This window comes from Podarcis gaigeae (assembly GCF_964106915.1).
Source record: "Podarcis gaigeae genome assembly, chromosome: 2".
Classification (NCBI taxonomy): domain Eukaryota; kingdom Metazoa; phylum Chordata; class Lepidosauria; order Squamata; family Lacertidae; genus Podarcis; species Podarcis gaigeae.
In genome coordinates this window covers 79,414,164-79,435,806 of record NC_139679.1, presented here as the reverse complement: position 1 = coordinate 79,435,806, position 21,643 = coordinate 79,414,164, and the positions used below count along the sequence as shown (strand labels likewise).

Here is a 21,643-nt window from a genome sequence, read left to right as displayed (position 1 = left end):
TGGCCACAGTGATCCATGCGACGGTCATCTCCAGGCTTGACTACTGTAATTCGCTCTACGCGGGGCTGCCCTTGAAGCTGTCCCAGAAACTCCAGCGGGTACAGAATGCTGCAGCGAGGCTCCTCACGGGGTCTCTGCCATGGGAGCATATTCACCCAGTGCTTTTCAAGCTGCACTGGCTCCCGGTGGAGTACAGGGTCAGATTTAAGGTGCTGCTTTTGACCTTTAAAGCCCTTCACGGCCTAGGACCCTCGTACCTCCGGGACCACCTCTCCTGGTATGCCCCACGGAGAGCCTCAAGGTCCATAAATAACAACACCCTAGTGGTCCCGGGCCCTAAGGAAGTTAGATTGGCTTCGACCAGAGCCAGGGCCTTTTCAACTCTGGCTCCGGCCTGGTGGAACGCTCTGCCTCATGAGACCAGGGCCCTGCAGGATCTGATTTCTTTCCGCAGGGCCTGTAAGACAGAGTTGTTCCGCCTGGCCTTTGGCTTGGAGCCAGTTTGATTCCCTCCCCCCCCCCTCTCTCTTTTTTCCCCCTTCTTTTCCTTCTCCTGCGATGAGGCTACATTTTAATATTTTAATGTTCCATTATTTTAATTGTTGTGTTTTATTTTTGTTTTTAAGTTTGTAATCATTCATCTTGTTTTTATTATTGCTTGTAAGCCGCTCTGAGCCCGGCCTTGGCTGGGGAGGGCGGGGTATAAATAAAAAATTATTATTATTATTATTATTACAATTTTTGAAAACAACACACCTGAGATATTTATTCATTTTTGCTTATGACAAGTGTAATTATCAGAAGAATATTTCAGAATAGCTTTAGGTATGATAAATGACTAGTATTTCTCTGAGTTAATATCTCCCCATGGTAAGCATGTACTATAAATGAAACCAGCTGTAACCATGGCTTTAGGATTTTATTGGCTGAGGCAAGATTATTACATCACAAGACTTTGTTGCCAGTGCCATTCAGGGTAGAGATTATTTAATCTGAGAGTAACAGTTCTAATCCCTTCTCTACCAAGACCATAGGATAGTCCTCCTGGTGCAAGTTATTATTCTCAAGCCACAGCTTCGCATTTGTAAAATGGGAATAACAGTGCTGGTTGTTGGAAAGATAAATTGCACAATATGGTAATATGAGAGGTTGTAAGAATAATATCTTTGCATTCTTGACCTGGTAAAATAAATTGCAACCAGGCATGTCAGAGGAAGTTGGTGCCTGAGAATGATGCATACAGTTGAAATGAGCTGGTTTGTGATCAATCAGATTCCATTCATTTTCTTCCTGTTGTATAAAGTATGTTGCAGATGATTATGGCCATATCCACATTAACAAGGTAGCTGACAGAGCCAGCTGCCCAGGGGTTCCATCATTGCATTGCACCTCTGCTTTAATTTTTTCAACATCAGTGAGTTTCTAGCCCTCAGGGTTGTGCAAAAAAAGGTTTCAAAAGTGTGAACTGTGTCTACTAAAGTCTCAGACAGCCTCAGCCTTTGATCCTCTTCAACACAGATGCTTGGCGCTCTCCCAGATATTATTTCTCCCCTCTGCCTGACTTGCCCTTATCCATATCCACATTTTTAAACCAATAGAGTACATAAAATAGAGTACATAAAACTCTGAGCTAGATTTTGGTCGCATGTATGCTTTTAATGTAAAGTTAGAGGTCATTATATCTGGGGAGAACCCTTCCTTCAATTACTGTCCTGTTGCCTCCACATGCATATTATTTATGCATATTTACTCACAAGTAAGTCCCACAGAACTCAAATGTGTGCAGGATTAGAAGCCTAATCAGATCAGTAAACAATTTTTTTTTTACTTTTAACAAATCAATATCCTTTCAGAAAGAAATATTTTGCCTGCACTAAAGCCCTTGGAAATGAATTATTGTCCATTGATTATACAGTGGTACCTCAGGTTACAGACGCTTCAGGTTACAGACTCCACTAACCCAGAAATAGTACCTCAGGTTAAGAAATTTGCTTCAGGATGAGAACAGAAATTGTGTGGCGGCAGTGCAGCAGCAGCAGGTGGCCCCATTAGCTAAAGTGGTACCTCAGGTTAAGAATGGTTTCATGTTAAGAACAGACCTCCAGAACGAATTAGGTTCTTAACCCGAGGTACCACTGTAGCTCCTTGCCACTCCTGCTTTCTTAGAGATGGGAAGGAACGCAGGAGCCTGCTGAATCAAGCCAAAGGCTTATCTAGTCCATCATCCTGTTCTTGCAGTGGCTGTGGGAAGCAGTTTCCTTTACACTAAAGTTGCTCCATCACCTTGATCACTTGCATTGCCCTTGCCTGAACTCTGCAGTAGCCTTTTTGAGGTGAGGTGACTAAAACTGTACACAGAACTCCCAGGTTCTCTTGAATCACAGTTATGTAATGGTATTGTGATAGCAGCAGTTTTATATTACAGTGGTACCTCGGGTTAAGTACTTAAATTGTTCCGGAGGTCCGTACTTAACCTGAAACTGTTCTTAACCTGAAGCACCACTTTAGCTAATGGGGCCTCCTGCTGCTGCTGTGCCGCCGGAGCACAATTTCTGTTCTCATCCTGAAGCAAAGTTCTTAACCTGAAACGCTATTTCTGGGTTAGCGGAGCCTGTAACCTGAAGCGTATGTAACCTGAAGCGTATGTAACCCGAGGTACCACTGTAAATCCCTTTGCTAATTATCCCTTGCATGGAATTTGTCTTTTTCACACTGGGTCAACATCTTCACTGAGCTATTTGCATGTTGACTGCAGGCCTGCAGCCTCTATGCACAGTTACCTGAGAATAAGCCTCATTGAAGAGAGTGGGATTTGCATCTAGGCACATAATAAAAAACCTGCTAGATCAGGCCAATAGCTCATCTAGTCCAGTATCACATAATTACTATGACCCCAAGGTCTTGTTCCTGGGAAGTTACCACCAGTTCAGATTCCATGAACATATACAGGCAACTCCCCACTTAAGGGGGGTACATTCCAGGGCCCCCCACATAAGTGAAATGTGCATAAGTGGGTAGCACCCTTAGCTTCTCTTTGCAGAAACTGTTATTTAAGTTCACTGATCCTGATTTATTTTTTGTTGTTGCAAATGTGTTTGATCCGGAGAGCCAGGCTGTAGGCAGTGTTTTTCTTTATATGTTTTAAGATGACAGGATTGCCAGTATAGGTAGGTGTGTGCATCAGTGGGTTTGATGTGGAGACTGGTGACTATTTTGTTGGTTTCAGTGGTGAGGAGGACATTGAGGAAAGGGGTGCGTTAACTATCAAGGGTGCTGAGACTGCTTGCTTAGAGACTAGATTTTAGGTAAGAAGACATTAGTGTATGTGACATATGATGCCAGGCTTTGCACCATGCAGTGGCGTAGCGTGGGTTGTCAGCACCCGGGGCAAGGCAAGTAATTTGCGCCCCCTAACCCATGGATTTGCGCCCCCTAACCCTAACCCCCAGATGTTGCACCCGGTGCGGCCGGCCCCCCCTGCACCCCCCACGCTACGCCATTGGCACCATGTTTTGTAAGTTTAAATCAATAAGCTCTACTAGATTTTGGGTGACACCTAAGAATGTTCAGATGAAGGAACACGCAATGTTGATTTCCCCATTCAAAAAGAAAGAGAAATGAACTGGTGTGTTCATCTTTTGGAACAGCTGATTTTCTGTCAGCATTTGTGGTTTTCATCCTTTGCAATGCTGTTGACACATGGTGTGGGCCAGTTTTGTAACATTATTCCCGTGGAAAATGATACCATGCACAGATTGTGACATCATTGCTTTCCATGCCATTTGAGTGTATTTAGGAGTGATGGTGGCTTTTCACAGCCCCAAAAGTTACATCAACAGGATTTGCATCACCAGAAAATATTCCACGTTGCCCAGCATAAAAAATGTGCTTCTCTGATCTTTCCACACTGAGTTGTGTGACTTAGAAATCATTATAGTAAGCCATATGCAAAGAAGCCACTATTTTCTTCAGTTGATGGCTGAAGCTCACCTAGCAAATGTTACAGCTGAATTCGGTAAATACGTATTATTAAATTTATTAAATGTATATACTGCCGCTCAACTCAAGATCACAGGGCAGTTTGCAACATAAAAACACAAAATAAGCAACATAATAACAAAAAACTAAAAGCACCCTCTGGCAGCACACATTTTAAAAGCCATTGATTGTTCAATCAGCCAAAGGCCTGATTGGAGAGCAATGTTTTTGCAGTTGGGCCAGGATTGGTGTCATATGCTCAAACCGTCTTGCCCTGGTGAGCAACCTGGCTGCTGAATTCTATATTCTGGGTATTAACTTTTGCCAAGAGCAAGGACCATGATCTATGGATGCCCACACATAAGTGCAAGTTGTTTTGCAAGGTTACATTTATAATCTTATATTGGAAGTGAGGCTATGACCTGACAAAGCACCACCCATGTGATTCCATTCATTTTATGACTGTCTGAAGATACCTTCAAACACGCCTAGGAGAACAGTTAATTTTGGGTGAGGGGTATAGGAGAATATGGATTCCCAGTGTGCACTCTGACTTCATAAATCTAAACACCTCAGTGGGTCACAGGAATTCTAGCAAACAAATATGTAGACAACACAAGATTGAAGTTAGCACATCCTTGTACCTGATGATCCAAAATCTTGTAGCTTCCAAAAGTTTTTGAAATGCAAGTAATTGTTTTGATCAATTGGCCTCCTACTCTAGAAGGGTTTTGTAAAAAATAAAATAAAATTCATAAACTGAGAGAGGCTGCGCTGAAATCAAACTTCCAGTGGATAACCATGTTGGTCTTTGCAAAAAGAACAAAAATTATTGTGGCACCATATAAAGACTTAACAACTTGACTGTGGTATAAGCTTTCATGGAATTCCATCCACTTTGTTGTGCTATAATAAACTTGTTAGTCTTTAAGGTGCTACGAGACTGTTCTCTTTTATCATAAGAAAATTTGAAGTTCTTTCAAAATATACACATACTTTTTTGTATGTGTAGGGAAGTGAGTGACCTGGCTCAGCAAAAAACAAATGTCTCTTATTTGAGGCAGTGACCTAACACATGCACTCACAAATTTTCTGTGTTTGTTGTGTTACTATGGCCTATGACAGAACACCAACATAGTTTCAGTTTGAAACTGATACATACCTTGATGAGGCCAAACATTCTCTTCCACCAGTCCAGACCAAAAACAATTCTGAGAGAGTATGTATGTATGTATGTATGTATGTATTGTTATTGTCTTCATACTCTGCAATTCATCTGCTTAAATCTGCACAGAATCACCATATGTCCTCTGTGCATCCACTTACTGCTACGTTTTTCAAAATACGTACTATGGAGCATTTTTCATTGTGTGGTAGCAGAAGCCCTCTTTGGGTGGTAGTGCCAGAAGAGCAGAGCTGTGGGGCTGAGCAGTTTAGCCCCTCTCTGTTGGGGCTACATGACTCTTCCTGGCCCCTTGCATGAATAAAAGTACACTTCTGCAATGGGGAGCATTGCCACTTTGTGGAGGCTCTCTGTGTGATTGAGGTTCAGGATAGATACAGTCTTGGCTACCACAGTAGATGATCTATGCTGTTCACTGGACAGCGGGTATTCAGTCCTGTTGTGCCTGCTAGACATCTCAGCAGCTTTCAGTACCATTGATCCTGGAATCCTTCTGGACAGCCAAGTTGTACTGAGGTTGGATGGCACTGTTTTATGCTGGTTTGGGACCTCCTCAGAGGGCAGGTTCCACAAGGTGGCAGTCCTTGGCTTTTGGCCTATGAAATCCAGAAAAGTTCCATCTTGTCCTCCGTGCTCTTCAGCATCTACATGAAACTGCTGGGAGGCGTCATCCATGCTTTTGGTGTGTGCACGTATCTTTAATATGTGGATGACACCAAGCCTTGTTTTTTTTTCTACCAGATTTCAGGGAGGGAGTGAAGACCCTGAATTGGTGTGTGGATAATGTGATGGGCTGGATGTGGGCTAAGAACAGGCATAGGCAAACTCGGCACATTAGATGTTTTGGGACTGCAACTCCCATCACCCCTGACCACTGGTCCTGTTAGCTAGGGATGATGGGAGTTGTAGTCCCAAAACATGTGGAGGGCCGAGTTTGCCTATGCCTGGCTAAGAAACTAAGACTTGATCCATACTAGACAGGTGCAGGAAAGTCCACATGATGATAGGTACTTCTATTCTGGATAGGTTAGCACTCCCTCTGGAAGATAGGTACACATGTTTTGAGGTTCCTCATCTCCTTACGTCTGGATTATCAGATGGCAGCTGTGGCCTGGAGCACATTTGCACAGCTTTGGCTGGTGTACCAACTGTGGTCTTTCCTGGAGAAGGCAGATTCATCCACTTCCACACGTTTTGGACACATTCAGGTTGGACTATGACCTGCATGACACTACTGTGGAAGAGAGCTGGAAAAACTACAAGTGGTGCTTAATGCTGCCATTGGGGTTATTGAGGGTCAGTTCCTTGGGGCCTGTTACGTCTGAACCTGTCAAGCTGCACTGGGTCCAAACAGGGGAGGTGTGTCCCATTTCGTTACTTGGGGTCAAACAGGAAGTGCTGCCCCACTCTGCTGTGACGCCTGCTCCGCTGCTGACTTGACACTGATCTCTGGCAAGATCTCACTGAAATTTTGTGAGATCTCTCAAGCTGCATGAGATATTGTGTGATTTGGATGAGATATCCTTGGAAATCAGCATCTAAAGTTGTGGCACTTCAGTCTATCACCTCATGCCATAGAATGGCATAGAATGGCTCCCAGTATAAGGAAATATGTGGGCACTGTGTTTTATGATGCTGTAGATAAACAGTTACGAATACTGAACAGCTTGAGCTAGGTAACAGTGGTGAGTTACTTATACTGTACCACTTCCCCTTCCACTGCTGTTAGGAAAATACTTCTCAGCTAGCAGGGTTGCTAGTATTTGATGCAGCCCACATTACAGTAGCACTTTGTCAACTGACAGGTGTCAAGATTAGCAATCTACAGCTATTAGTGGCTTGTTGACCCTTCATATTTACTGTTCCATGCCACTTTTCAGCAAAAGCCTGGTTTGGCTTTGTTGCAAATTCTTCCCATAGTTCACAGTGCAAAACAAACATCTTAGCGCTTTCCTTAATGAACTATACACTTCCTACAAAAACAAGTAACCAACATTCTAAACAGAAAGCAGGGCTTTAAAAAATGGCTTGCACATGTTTTCCATTTATAAAGAAAATAAATGATTGGTTTTTTATCTTAACCTTGATAAGCAGTTGATTGCATTGTTCAGGAGAAAAGCATGACACCAACATTGCTGTCCTTTGTTGGTTTCTATGGTGTAACTTGAAGAAAAATGTATCGTGGAATGAACTTGCATACATGAGCTGTTTTCAGCAGAAGGATTTATTGCAGGGACGAGGAACCTGTGCCACTTCAGATAATGTTGGACTACAACTCCCATCATCTCTGACCATTAGCCATGCTGGCTGGGACTGACACCTGGAGGCCACAGTTCTGATTTGCTGCATTCCGTTTATATACTACATGCATACAAATAGGAGGGTTGTTGTCGCTACTGGTTTTTCTTCATGAAACTTGGGTGTGATTCCTCTTCCTCCCATACACACATGAGAGCTCAGGGGTGATTGACAAACAGGAGAACAGAAGTGTGTGCTGTGGTGAGAATATCCGTAGTGAAAATCTCCTTCCTTGGCTTTTCCTTCCACTCTCCCCTTTGGTGCCTGGTACAATCTCTCGATGCTGCCAGGCAAATTCTGCTCAGAATCTGCACTTTTGTCCCCATGGATGAGAGTGCATGGGCAGCTGTGCCAGGAGCAGGACTAGCAGTAGGCAAGCTTGATCTAGATTGGGATCCAAAGTCAATAAGTACTGATATCAAGCCAGGCTTTTCATGCCAGAATCTAGGTCATAGGACCAGACAGTGTCCAAATGGCTTATAAAATAGGTAAAGTGATATCTGAAGTCCAAATTCCTGACTTTGGGTGAATGGACAGACCATGGGTAGTAACCTATAGGCAGAAGAGGAACTGGAGAAGCTGTGGAAGTATGGGATCAAGCTGAAGGCAGGGCAGGGCACAGACGAGGTGATGAGAACTGGAAAAATGTGGTGGGGGTCCAAACAGAAACTGGTAGCAGGATAAGAGTTGGGATGGTGATAACAAGGACAGGAAACAATAAAAGGCCATCCCTGCAAGGAACTTGCAGAAACAGTTATCCTATTTACTAATCTTAGTTATACAAGGAAGCACAAACTTGTGGCCCTTTCTATCTGTGCTGGATACCAGATATTGATATATAACTTTATGAGGTAGTGAGGCTGCTTTATCTGAAGTTGAATCTTAGGTTTGGCATTGACTTCAACTTCAACAAGCTCTGGTGTGAGACCACGCCTTCTCCCTGCCCAACCCCATATACTTTGCGTTATGTAATTACAAACCTACCACCAAGATGTCGTCATTCTGAGAACCAATTTACCATAGATTATATATATGTTTTCAGTTTAGTCTGCTTTAATTAGGTGAACATACATCACAACCATTTGTGTTTAAAAGTAAGCTCTCAACCATGTGCAATGACTTTCCCACAACTAATTAGAATGCATATTCTGGGTGAAGGTTAATATGCATCTGTTCCACATTACACAAACATTCTAAAGGTCACAAGAAGTATTAATGTATTGCTGTGGGGGTATTGCCTAATTTCTGTGTGTGCTGCAGAACAGCATACCATGTCGATGGAATATTGTGTTACTACCTCTCATCACTAACTAACCAAATCAGTTTTCACCTGTGTGGGTTTGGCTCTACCTCTTCTCTGGCCTGGTTTGCATGAAATGCTAAGCTATGGTTTGTTTAACAAACCACAGATTGTCCCATAGAAATAATTTAAAACAAGCCATGGCTTATTTATCCAGAGCTTGGTCTGTTCTGCTCCTAGCTTCATGCTTCTTGCTTTGGCAAGCATGTGACGTAGGATGGCCAAACAAACCATGGTTACAGAAAGGTGTTTGGTTCTCACAAAACACCAAGCCATTGTTAAAACAAACCATGGTTCATAAGCAAATAACAAACCATAGCTTGAGAGCATGGTTTCTTCACAGTATGCTAACCATAGTTAAACTGCTGGGATTTGGACAGTCAAATAAACTATGGTTTAAACTATGTAGTTTAAAAAGCCATAGCTTAGCATTATTTGCAGACTAATTATCTGATAAGCAGGGATTTCAGGGAAATTTTTTTTGGCAAAAGCATTGGAAACTGATGGCCTTATAACAGTTGGGTAGAAATATACAAGTAGATAATGTATTGCCAGGGTGTAACATTGGAACACACAAACACTGTGAGATCCACAGCAACATAAGGTTGTCACATAATATCCTCAAATCCCAACCAGTTTTAAGCAAAATCTGCACCCACACAGTCTCTTTTAGAACTGCTTCATGAAAGATATCCAAAAAGGTAGTTGTGTGTTAGCCTGTTGCAGGCAGCAAAAGAAACAACAAAACATCATATATTAGTCTAAGGTGCTACAAAACTCTTCTTTGTAGTCACACAAAGCATTTTTGTATACAGTGTACCAATGTAAGAAAAACTACAGTCCACCATTTTGTTGAGATGATCATGGAGTGAATGTGACAATCACATCAGGTAAGGTAAACAAACACTAGACATGGGTTTTAAAAACACATGATATTGTTGGCTTAAGAGGAGAAATGAAAGTAAAAGCTTAGTGATATTAATCAAGTATCAAAGAAATACGTTCTAGCTTATGGTAACCCATCTTGTGTCATATGCTTTTAAGAACAAAGGGAAACAGAACATGGCAGCAGTTAATAGGATTATAAACAGCCCAGCCTTCCTGGAAGAATTCAGTTACACAAACATTGCATGAGACAAAGTGGTGATTTTTTTTTTCCAGCAAGGGAATTTTTTTTGGGGGGGGGGATTATAATGCTTTTTCCGCAATCTCTGGTACCATTCCAGTCCCACAGGAGCCGTGACATATACAGTATGGATAATGCAAAACTAACCCTTTGGGGTGTGTGTGTTTTTTATGTTCTGGAGAACAAAATTAGTTCTAGATAGATATGCCCAGGGCAAAAGAAAAAACGTAGTAACTAAACTAGACTGTGGAGCAGGCAAACTTTGTATTTAAACAGAAGAGTCAATACTGAGGACTGAAGGTCTGAGAGAGCTGCAAGCGAAGCAGGAAGATGGCTGTGGGCCAGATGGAGAGATGAGCTGATGTGGCAGGCTGGAGCTGCATGGAACAGTCTGGCTCAGCTCCATGAGAACTGTTGCACAATTTGGGAGGCCTTCATCAGGCAACGACTGAAATAACAGTTTTGATAGTGATAAAAACTTGCATGGAATTCACATGATCTTCGGTCGGCATTGTTTGCCACAGTTGCTTCAGATTTGTCAAAATGTAAACTGCTGCCTGATATCAGAGCAGTTAATTCTAATGCCTCTAGAGAGGTGTGGGCAAAATGCTACAAAGGCAGTCGGATTCAAGACCCAAAGGTTTGCTGGTACATTAGAATACTTTGTTTTGTTTAATATAATAGGCATTAAAGATACTGCACATATCATGTGCTAGTGCAAACATGACATATTTTAACTGATGTGTAACTTGAACTTAAAGATGTTTACTCAGAAGTAAGTAGATTCAATGGAACTATTTGCTATGGGAGTTTGCATAGGACAGCAGCCCTAGCCTGCAATTCTGAACCCACTTCCTTAGGAACAAGCCCCATTGAACATAATGGGACTTATTTCCATGCAAACACAGATACAATTGGGCTGTAAATGTATAGTTCATTAAGCTTGGTGGTTATGAGATAAGTAAATATTTAACAGTGCAGTTATAATTCTTTTTTGAGAGAATAGCACTCTCTCTCTCTCTCTATATATATATACCGTATATATACATACAGTAATGTTGTTTACAATGTAGCTTGCAATTCTTGCTATAGCTATCCTCAAAATAACCCTATGATATAGATTATTAACGTCTATCCATTTGCTTTTTTGGGACCCCCCCTTTTTTTTTCCAAAGAGCTCAGGTTTATTTCCCAGTTCTAAATAAGGAGTTACAGCTGCTGGGAAGCCATCCTTTGTTAAACTGATTGATTGCTAATTGTTTGAGATGATTGGCCATTTCCTCAGTGGGAGCTAAGAGCTAGTTGTTTTGCTAGAGTGAACAACTTACTTGTACAGGTGAATTTTGAGACTACTGTTCTAGAGGGGCAGTTTTGTGTGTGTGAAATGGAAGTAGTTTTGAATTTGGGAAGAGAGTAAGCCAAGGTAGGCTTCTATTCTGCTCAGTTGGCTTCCAAAGTCACAGAATCTATTCCAGGAGGGTAGGTTACAGTAATTTGTCCATTCCCAAGCCATATCCAGGGCCTAGAAAATAAAAGGCTTTCCTGCATCTCCTTGCAAGCATGTGTTGTCAGAGAACAAAAGAAGGAAGAGCAAGAATTTATTTACTCCATAGCAATAAGAGTTTCCACACCATCTGCAAATTAGTATATTGGGAAACTTAAGAGTCCTGTCCTTTACTAGGGATAAATAGTATTGGAGAAAGCATAGCTATATTTACTTATGGCACAGGCTCCCAGCCACATTTTATGCTGTCCCCAACATATTTCATTGCCTTCCATCAACTTCTGAAGTTACATAAGGTACATTGAGAGCCAAAACGTAACCATCCATCAACGATCCTAGATGACATCATTGTAAATCCAGAAACTGTATTGCCTACACTTAACCTAAGAATGAGATGGGATGGCTTGTGACCCTCCAATTGTTACTGGACTACAGCTTCCATCATCGCTCATCATTGACTATGCTGGCTGGGACTGATGGGAACTAGATTCCAACAACATCCAGAGGACCACAAGTTACTCATTCCTGTCTTAGTGAAAATGGAAGATTGTGCAATATCTCATCCCCTGTGCTTGAATATTAAACATTAATGAAGCATTCTATTTGTTGAAGCATCAAAGTAGGAATGATTCAATATTATTATCAAATGTGTATATTTAGTGAGGATAGTTTACAATTTACAGTTATCAAGCATATCTTTGGAATCTTGTTTTTATTTCTTACCAACTGGCTAGTATATTCCTGATCTACTCATTATACTCTTTCTACTCTAAAATTGTCCAACATTTGATTTTTGCCTATCTCCTAATTAATATCAATCAATTTTTATTGTATATAGCCAAAGCCCTTTACAATGGAAGACAGAGAATAAAATAACTGGAGATATTATTATATCATCTAAAATCATACACATAACCTGTGGCAGTTAACAACATAAAAATAAATTTACAACAATATTTTAAAAGACTAGAACTTAAATCAGCAATTGATAAAATTTCAAAGAATTCCAGCCTAGTAATCCCTAAAATTAATTAAAGAACACAATTTAAGGCTACTAAAAATAACCAATAATAATTCAAGGCCAGCCCACATACTAGATAAAGCATATTTGAAACAGATGGCCTTTCAAAGCCTGTTTAAAAGCTAGGACCACTACTGAAAAGGCCATGTCTCTTGCACCCACCAATCTATCTGATTTTATTGGTGGTCCAATAAATGAGGCCTCTGATAACAAACTTGCACCTGGCCTGGTTCATATGGATGTAAGTAATCCTTCAAATTACCTGGCTCCAACTGCAGCCATGTTGAGTGGCTAATTAAAGATGCAAAATGTGCCCTACATGCAAAACTGTAGTTCTACAAGATTTTGGACATGCTTGAGCTCTCTGTTTTCCCCCAAGATGTTGGTTTACTTGGGTTAACTAGTTGTTAGATAAGATATACAACACAAGGAAGATATGGAAAAGGCCTTGCCCCAGTTATGAAGGGGGGAAATTGCATAGCTCTGGTCCAAGCATCTGCTTCTAAACAAGTTCAAATTTATTTACCTATTTAGAGAATGTCTTAATCACTCTATATTCAGAAGAATATCAGGGTTTCTAAGTGTGCTAAGTGAAAGGGACCACATGGTATGGTAGTGGTACTTTTGAGCATGATTCATTCTCCCAGGGAGGTTCATTCTAGAGCCTACTTGGATATCATTTTGGCACCAGGTGAAGACACTTACATTTCCTCAGGCATTTTCATTCACTGCACTTTCCCCCCCTGCCCTTGAAAAAAGTTCCCCACCTCTGCTCTGCAGGAATACCTGTCTAGTTTTGTTCTTGTATTGATTCAGAGAGTGAATATTTTCTTATTCTACCAGGCGTCTAGCAATTAGAAAAGTATGATTTAGTGTGCATAAATCATTGCTGTCGGTTGCTAGGACACAGATATTTTATTGTTAGCTTTTGATGTGTTATTTTATTCTGTTGCAGTGGTAGTCAACTAAGTTTTACTCAGAGTAGATCCATTGAAATTAGTGGACCTATTTTAGTCATGCTCATTAATTTCAATGGGTCTACTCTAAGTAAAGCCTAGTTGATTACTACCCTTGGTCTTGCTTTAATTATGTATTATTGTGGACTGCCATGGCTGCAGTAAAAAGTTGTACCTGCTAAAAGATTGATTTGAATGTTTTTTCTTTGTAAAAAATACCTTTTAAAAAGCATGCTATTCAGATATTTTCTCATAAACCTGCATTTAGAAGGTGAAAAATCTCCATAACATTTTAACACACTTTTAAACATTCTATGTGCTTTTTCAAATTAATCTGATGTGGATTAATTACCTCCAAAGCTAACAATTAGGATGGATACGTTAAAGAAAAGGGCTTAATGCATATTTAACAATGGAATGTGGAGTTCTAAACTGATATCCTTGATTGTACACATGGAGCCAGACAATAGGCAGACTACAAGTATATGATACTGTGTTTATGTGCAGCCTGGCAAGTACAAGATGGTTGAAGCCTATTTTTGTATGCTTTGCAGTTGCAGGGGTAGTCCAGGAGGAAGAGTGGAATAGTGTATAATTTGTCTCTGGAAAGTTCAGGTTGCGACCCTATTTCTCCCACAGTCTGTTGTATGAAACTGAAAAAGTCACCTTAGCCCATCACTGCCTTCAAACCAGCTCGTTACAAATGTTCTGAACATAGGGGAGAGACAACCTTTGCCCAACCTACATGCATTTGTTTCAATACAACCAGCAACCCTAAAGGGATGTCTAAACTGTAGTTCTCCTGATGCTGAATTACAACTTCCATCAGCATGACCAATGCTTAGGGATGATGGGAGCTGGCAGTCTAGCCAACATGTCCATGACATCTGAAAGAGCCCTCCTGTATTTCTGCAAGGACATAGGACATATATTAACTGTCTTCTTTGGCGATTACTTGTAGCCGAGTAAGATTGTCTTCCATAAACACAGTTTTAACAATGAGTCCGTAAGTGACTGTTGAGGCCAATTCTGGATTAACTGTACAAATAAGGGGATAACCAGGATCGTGGCCGGTGGTCTTACACCCAAACCTCCTTCACTAAGAGATGTGAATAGAGCTCTATTAGCCATAGCCTCTTCTACATGACTGGAAACACTTTGTAACCAGAGCTCCTTCTGGCTGATCCCACTTATCCTCTTTAGTCAAGGTGAGAATCAGCAGAATCTTGCTAGTGAATTGGGTTCGCAGGAGGACAAACGCAGCATGGGCCATTTTGCTGATTAAAAACCTTAAGAAGTAGTTCTGTATCTATACCCACTCCAGATCTTTGCCAATTTTAGTTACGCTGCTCCCTTATATCTTCCAGTTTTAAGCAGATATAATACTAAGGGGGAGACATAATGCAGAGGTAGCGGGCAGCACGTTCCCTGAATTCAACTAGAAAAGAGGAGCGATAGCAAGCGCTACTCTCTTATGCTCCATGGGATGCTCTGAAGGAGGAATCCCTGCAAACAAGGGACATCTGGAGAGCTTAATCCCAGTCTAGACAAGACCAGGGAGATGCCACGGAGCCAACTCCGGGGGCTGGGGAGAGCACCGTGTACTCGCCGTGCTTATCCCAGCCTGGGAATCCCCCTACCCCCCGCCTCACAAGGGCATTTGCGACGCCTCCTCCCCCACCCGGGCAAGCAGGCGTTTCAAATGGCGGCGGCGAGACAGGCGGACGATCCCAGGGAGGAGGAAAAGGGGCCGGGCCGGGAGAGAGGGCTGCTCCAGCCATCGAGGAGTCGGCGCTCCAGGCGCGAGGACTCGAGCTCCGAGAGCTTGGATGGCTTTGGAATAAATGTCTCGGTGTTAGTAAGGCGGCCATTTTAGATGGGGAGCGGAGCGGGCGGCTGGGAGTGAGGGAAGAGCCGTCGGAGCTGGCGGCGGCGGCACAAGCAGCGGCGGCACTCGAGAGAGGCGGACAGGTACCAGGCTTGTTTCGCGGCTGGGAGGGCGGGAGTGTCGCAGTCGGAGCCCCGCGAAAGGGCTGAGGTTGTCCAAAGAGATGGGGAAGGCGCCGTCGTGTCGTGTCGAGGCGTGTGTGTGTGTGAGTGTGTAGCGGGGGGCTAGGAAAGCCCGGAGACGCTGGGAAGGGGGCGGCCGCGAAGGAGCTGCTTCAGCAGCCTCAATTGTGCTCGGCGTCTGTGCGGACGGAGCCGCCCAGGTTGGACGGCTGCGTCCTCCCGCGAGTCCCGCCTGCCCCGAGACTGAGACGGGGATGCTGTGCGCTTGCCCGGGTTCGGCGCTGAGCGTCTTCTCCCCATTCCTCGCTGCTCGCAGTGGCGTCGCTTTTCTCCGGCAATTTAGACGGGGCGCTCAGTTTGCAGCTGCTAAAACTGCCTCCGTAGTCAGCTTTTGACGCTACCCGACTGTCGGGCCCTACCCACTTTGAGTTTGTTTGTTTCTTGCTTGCTTTCTCCTTCCTCATTTGTATTTTTTATTTTTTTTATTTTTTGGTTCGGGTGAGGAAAGCGTGCTGTCCTGCCCCTTCAAGGAACGGGTGTGGGGAATGAGGCAAGCAGCGCAGGCTTCTCTCTTGCTGGCGTCCAATAATGTGATGCAGCAGCGGCTCCTTCACGACGTTGACAAGGGTAGGAATGGATGCAGCTGCCGTCGCTGCGCAAGTCAGCGCTTTTCTTTTGCCGGGTTGATGCTTTCAGGCTGGGTCTTCGGGCTCCTGTTGTCACTAAAACGTCTGCCGATTCAAAAGTAGCCAGCGCTTGGTCTTTTTCTGCCATGAGTTGAAGTTATGCAGTGGGTTAGTTATCCGGAGCCGGTGTGGTTTGAAATGCGTTTGCCTGCCTCCGTCGCAGCTGCAGCATCCTCTGGAGTCTGGACAGAGCCTTCTGCGTCCTGGATAGTCTCTGAATTGCATTGGAAATAATTTGAAACGAGCGATTAGAAACTTTCAGAAATGAGGTCATCGCTGGGGAGTGAGGAGAGGTTGCTGAATGGGGATTCCCATATTTCCCCCGTGTGTGATCCAGATATGTTGTTGGTTGCTTTAAGAAAGGTGGAAAAGAGGAGGCAGTTTAGCAGCTGTATCACAGCTTAATTGCTTAAGTCTGTGCAGGTAAGTGAAGGTGAAGACATAAAAAACACCTGGGGAGAACTTCTTTCATCAGTCTTCTGGCTATCTTTGTAGAGGTAGGAGACAAGGAGTCTTTATGCGAGCCTACTTAGATTTTCTTTGTCATGAACTGGCATTGATTTGTGTATCTCACATAGTTAAGTAATGCAAATCAAGTCAGTGATAAGCAGGCTTGTCTTGAGTTCCTTTTGTTGGCGGTGGTTGTTTTGGCTTGGAGTGGGAAAGTACATGATTTCTATTTCTGTAGTCTATTACAGACTATTTCTAATGAGTATTAGCTGAGTCATCAATGTTTACTTGAAAGTCCCACTCATTTAAGTGGCTTTACTTTCCAAGTAAATATCCATAGGATGGTAACCTAAAAGTCAGAATGACTTTTAAATACTTGAATAGCGTAGACTTGGGAAAATTCCAGTTTTAAAACACACAAAGGGTTGCAATCCTAGGTAAGCAAATATTTTGTAATGTGTTGCATCTATTTTGAGAGAGAACATAGCTTTTCAGAAGATACCTTATCTAATGTTTTCCGTATTTGTTTGTTTATTTTGTACATAGCCAAAATAGAATTCTAGGCAGTTTACAAGCATATAAAGTACCAAGTCTAATATCTGGAATTGCTGGTCAGAGTATCTTGGATAGAAGGGCTTTAAAAAAATCTCTTCTAGAAACCTTGGTAGATGTTATGCCAAAGTAGATAGTCCTAGACTAGGTCATTGGTTTGCCTGCCTGAAGCTGATACATGCTGTAGTGCCCTTAACTGTGCAGCACAGTCCAATGTTGTATGAATTAGTCTCCACTTACCTGGAGGTAGGCTTCATTGAATTCAGTAGGACTGCTAAGTAGACAAAGTTAGGATTAATTACACTCTTAATTATGTATTCTTCTGTTTTGAAATTGAGTGTGGAATCTGTGATCCTCCAGAGGTTGTTTGACTCAGCTCCTATCAACCTAGCCAGCATGGCCAATGGTCAGGGATGGTTGGAGTTGTAATCCAGCAGCATCTGGAGGGCCATGGGTTAGTCATCCTGGTCCAAAATTAAGATTTAACTTTTAGTTAAGATTTTAATTCCAAGTGGTGTAGGTTATGCTTCTTGAATAATTTATTTTTTTGTACATTGCTATTTTGTTTGCAAAGCTGCTGCTGTACAGATGTAAAATGTTTAAATAACTGGCATATGATGTTGCTAGATGCTTTGTATACCATGCCGAAATTATTTTGCTGGAACAATGCAATAAAACCACTTTACATTATTCCAAAACCTCCTTAAGCATGAGAAGTTATATGATGAATAGCCTTTCAGAATTGCGAATTGGTTTATAACCTCTTTTGACAGTAGCTGATATATTCATTGCAGAATATTGTTGCTGCCAACCTAACACTGGAAGTTTATTGCAAAAATTATCTTTGAAGTTTTTGATTATAATGCAAATATATTTCACTGCTCCTTTGAGAAGTGCAATAACAAATGGATCCCTAAATTTGTTTGCAGCTATAAGTAACACTGTGTTATGCTGCTGTACTTTTGGAGAGGAGGTTTTTGGGGTTTTTTAGGCAAAGCCTTGACTGTTCCTTAGATGGAGCAGGAAATATAAATTTGATCAAAATCAAATAAAATATGACTGGTTTTAACTTGCGAAGGTTGTGGATAGTTGGCATTTCAGTTACTGTATATTCCATTTTAGGTTACTCTATAGAGTCAGTTTGTTAGATGATGCTGTTGTGTGTGTGTGTGTGCAGCATTTCAGTGCTGCATGAATTATTTTAAGTGTATGGCAGTACTGTTGTTTAGTGCCCAACTTGGTGTTCCAGTGCAGTTGTGGTATAACCAAAATTGCTTGAGATCTGGCAAATCCTAATAAAACTATATCAATAAGCAATGTGTTCTATTCATTGCACATAGTATCACTTTAGAACATTTGGGACATCTTGTATATTTTTAGATTGTGAACTGAGTGAGGTTGGTTCACTGAGTTACTAGATGGGTGTGGTACTAACAGTAATTAAATCTGGTTTAGGGTTTTAGACCCAAGGGCTTCAATGTGGCATTTTACTTTGTAATTTTTCAAAGGGAAGAGAGTGAGCTAAAATCTTGAAATTAGTCTTGACTTTGCTTAGCTGAATAGTAGACATTTATGCTAAGAATGTGGTGAAGGGAGAACTAAACGGAAGAAGAGAGAGGGAGAATTGCATCTTTTTGTTAATGTTAGTTGGCTTGGAAAGGGCAAGGAGATTGTTCTCTTTACATGCTCAAACTAATTTCTTAACAAGGTATAGATATGGTATCAAAGCCTTTATCTTAAAGTGTACTTTCTACTGTTGGCTTAACCACAGCATACTGTAAATCATAGGGCTTTTTGCTAAAACAGAGAAGCAGTTTTTTCATGGCTATAAGATGTATCTATCCTAGGTAATTGTGGATACAAGTAAGTGGACACACATTTGTACCAGCAATCCTAAATACTGCATTTGATTTCTCAGCTGCTGCAATAGCTTTGGTTTTCACCACTATGAAAACATGGCATATTTATGGAGCAGTTCAAGTAGATAAATAGGTACCGCTCCGGCGGGAAGGTAAACGGAGTTTCTGTGCGCTGCTCTGGTTTGCCAGAAGCGGCTTAGTCATGCTGGCCGCATGACCCAGAAGCTCCCTCGGCCAATAAAGCGAGATGAGCGCCGCAACCCCAGAGTCGGCTATGACTGGACCTAATGGTCAGGGGTCCCTTTACCTTTTTACTGAGGAATATATATCCCTTCCCTCAAATATACTTAGTAGCTCATGAGAAATCTGTTACATACAGTACTGTATTCTGTGTGATTTGGTACTATTTCGATTTCTAGTGGTTATACAATGAGTTTTGGGGATGGTTCAAAGTTTCCCCAAAGTCATATTCTTAGGAAACACTGTTGGGAAACTTGCTGTAGGTGAGGAAGAGGATGCTCAACTCATGAACTGGAGAAACTTTGCTCTCTACTTTACTTCTGTCTTCCATACTGATGTCTTGCAGTAGAATAAGTTATAGTTTCCTCTCCCCACTCCACCAAACTGTTGGTTGGACCATAGCCAACCACAAATGAACAACCACACCCTAGGCCAACCCCAACCTCTCTCATCACCAAAGGAACACAAGTGAACAGCAAAGAATGTGCACAAGCAACGCTGACACCAAACCCTACATATAGTAAGTAAAATAGAAACGCCACCCCACCCCCAGCCCTCCACCTCATTCCCCCTTTCCCCCCCAATGCCTCAACAAATGAAACTGATTTGTAAAAATGTTACATGGAAAAAAATATATGAGAGAGAACATTGCGCGCGCACACCTGTAAATCAAGAAAATCTTTAATAATAATAATAATAAAGACCAAACTATATATGGGTCCCATCAGTTGTGGTGACTGACAGCTCCCTTGTTACTGAAATCCTAGGAGAAACACCCAGTTTATTGTGCATCTGTAGTTGCATTTTATTCGGAGGATCACAAGTGGTGTTACACTGATCAATATTTGGAAGGACTTGTGGCACTGTAGAAGTGAATTTTAGCTATGGTATGCCTGAATCAGACAAGAGATATGGATGACCAAGGTCTTATATTTTTACGTGTATGTTTATTTCCTGAGATCATACAAACAAATGGGTCCTGAAATAGGATTTTATCTTGGAAAATATAAAGAGCAGAGTTGAATGACGATGCAGAGTTGAGTCTTCCTTCTCAACCTTCACAAATTTACAGTGTTAGCTGCAGTTCATATATATATGTAGCCAAAGGGTTATAAAAAGAAAGCCAGCTGATGTTGCAGTCTAAGCAGTGGCCATATAGTGGAAAGATTCTCCTTTGGCATCTTCAGTAGTGCTATTTTTACCTATTCTAATAGATCTGTCCTTGTGATTTTGAGCTAAAGGACAGTAACTGAAACTAAGTTTTATTTGCATTGCAACAACAACAACAACAAAAACTGAGGAGGAAAAGAATATGGCTAGCAAATACCTTTTCATATCTCTAAACATGGCATAGGGCAATGTAAAGTGATAAATGATTCTTTTATTTTGTTGTGTTGCTGACATAAATTATGTGTTTCCTTTTTACCTGTTAATCCTGTTGATTTTTGAATAACTTTCATGAAGTCTGTTTTGTTTTAACAGCATTGTACTGAAACACTAAAAGAACCATTGTCCAAGCTATAATACTTGTATACTCTGGATTATTATTAATATACAAGATACTTTGCATACATTATCTCAGAAATTTTACAAAAGAGAAGGTGGGCTACCAAGGCCACTCTAGGGCTATCATAACTGAGGTGAGCTTTAGGTGGAGCGGGTGGCCTTCCTGCCTTACACTCCCAGCTAGTTTACAATCTCAGTATAATATGTCAGTGAATGAATTTAGGCAGACATGCAGGGAGGTGTACATTGGCTGCTCTGTTGGATGAAAATATTGAATTAATTATAGATTTTTGAAGTATGACTTGATTTTGGAATGTGTTTGCATGTGCATTTATTTCTGGATTGACTTGTCTTGAATCGTGTCTCTTGCCGCTTTAATACTAGCTAGCTTCTTTTTGTGCCAGCTAGTTCCTTGTATATGTCATTAGTTTAATTTCTTTTCTTTTTCTTAGCTGTGCAGTGTGGTTATCTAATATCCCCATGCAATTCGTTTCCTTGTAGATGCAATCAACTATGGGACCTATATTGGTGCCTTCCAAGAGTGTCTTGGAATGTATATTTGCTAATTAGAAGTTGACCTTCTAGCAGTATCCTAGAATGTGTGCAGTGCACATTAGTGTTCATACATGTGTGTGGTCCCAGTCATTCCGCTTGCTAATATGGATGACAACTCACAAGTTGATTATATTTATGGATGGCAGCAATTCACGTGATTTGCGGCTGTTAGAAAAAATGCTGCATTCGTCATACAGATTTTAGCAGTTTGATTTCCTGTTTTTCTTGTTACTTTTATCCCTAGGACTTGTGTCAAAGATGAAATGTGTTGTTGGAGAAATGTGTTGTGTGAATTAGCACAAACCTTGTGGAATAAGGAGGAACACTTTTATTTGCTGGCACTGCTTGGGATATTACGAACTGGTTCATTTATGAACTGGTTCATTTATTATGGAAAACTGTTCAGTTTAGCTTTTGGT

General features: G+C 41.6%; 1 protein-coding gene across 37 annotated transcripts in view; it reads left to right on the top strand.

Moving 5' to 3' along the window:
- Positions 1 to 21,643, top strand: part of RAF1 (Raf-1 proto-oncogene, serine/threonine kinase) — an 85,612-nt gene that overhangs the window by 23,321 nt on the left and 40,648 nt on the right. For 3 of the 37 annotated variants that reach the window (XM_083726775.1, XM_083726781.1, XM_083726772.1), the window contains exon 1: positions 15,177 to 15,337. The exons of 11 other annotated variants lie outside the window; for them this stretch is intronic. The gene's annotated coding sequence lies outside the window, so the exon portion shown is untranslated. Of the gene's footprint in view, positions 1 to 15,141; positions 15,338 to 15,535; positions 19,684 to 21,643 lie in introns of those variants that run through there. 23 more of the 37 variants (XM_083726796.1, XM_083726767.1, XM_083726773.1 and 20 more) reach the window with 16 other exon arrangements.